Source organism: Sphaeramia orbicularis, chromosome 21 (assembly GCF_902148855.1).
Source record: "Sphaeramia orbicularis chromosome 21, fSphaOr1.1, whole genome shotgun sequence".
Classification (NCBI taxonomy): domain Eukaryota; kingdom Metazoa; phylum Chordata; class Actinopteri; order Kurtiformes; family Apogonidae; genus Sphaeramia; species Sphaeramia orbicularis.
The window spans coordinates 28,575,054-28,575,822 of record NC_043977.1 but is presented as its reverse complement, the minus strand read 5'-3'; the positions used below and the strand labels follow the sequence as shown (position 1 = coordinate 28,575,822).

The 769-nt window shown below is 45.9% G+C and overlaps 1 non-coding gene across 1 annotated transcript; it reads left to right on the top strand.

Annotated features, from left to right (window-relative positions):
- The first annotated feature begins 236 nt into the window (after positions 1–236).
- Positions 237–400, top strand: LOC115413103 (U1 spliceosomal RNA). The gene has a single exon (XR_003934432.1). It is a non-coding gene; the product is annotated as a U1 spliceosomal RNA (small nuclear RNA).
- Positions 401–769: the final 369 nt, after the last annotated feature.

Here is a 769-nt window from a genome sequence, read left to right as displayed (position 1 = left end):
TACATATGGGTATAAATAAAGTAACCTTGAACCTTGAACCTTGGCAGCAGGCTGGAGGTCTTGAAGCTAGTGATAAACCCCAACATCCGCAAGAAACAGATATGCAGACCTGAGGCCACCGAGCTGGACACCCCCCCACTCCATGGCTGCGCCTTTAAATTCTGTCCCTAAACACTGTGAACAGGATCAGGACAAAGGTAGCCCTGCCTGAGTCCACTCTGCGCTGGGAATACGTCTGTCTTACAAAACAAGGCAGATATCATGATCACAAAGGTGGGTCACCCAGGGCGAGGCTCAGCCATTGGACTCCAGTTGAGCTGATTCTTGTGAATTCCCCACATGAGGGAATCTCTACTGCAGAATTTCTTCCTAACAGGCACCGGACTAGCTTCCTCCCCACAGCAGTTAAACACTTAACACTCTGCTTTGTTATCAACAATTGCACTGTAATTGCATGCATGTTGTGTCTTCATGTACGAGGGCCGTTCAATAAGTTCATGGCCTCACCCAGAACAGAACAACACAGACTGATAATTTATATTTTATTTTTCAACATAATCTCCATTTACAGCAATGCACTTGGTCCATCGATGTTCAAGCATCACTATCCCATCACGAAAGAATGTAACATCCTGTATTATAACAACCAGTATTTCTGGGTGAGGCCATGAACTTATTGAACAGCCCTCGTATGTCAGTGTTTTTCAACCTTGGGGTCAGGACCCCACATAGGGTCGCCTGGAATTCAAATGGGGTCACCTGAAATTTC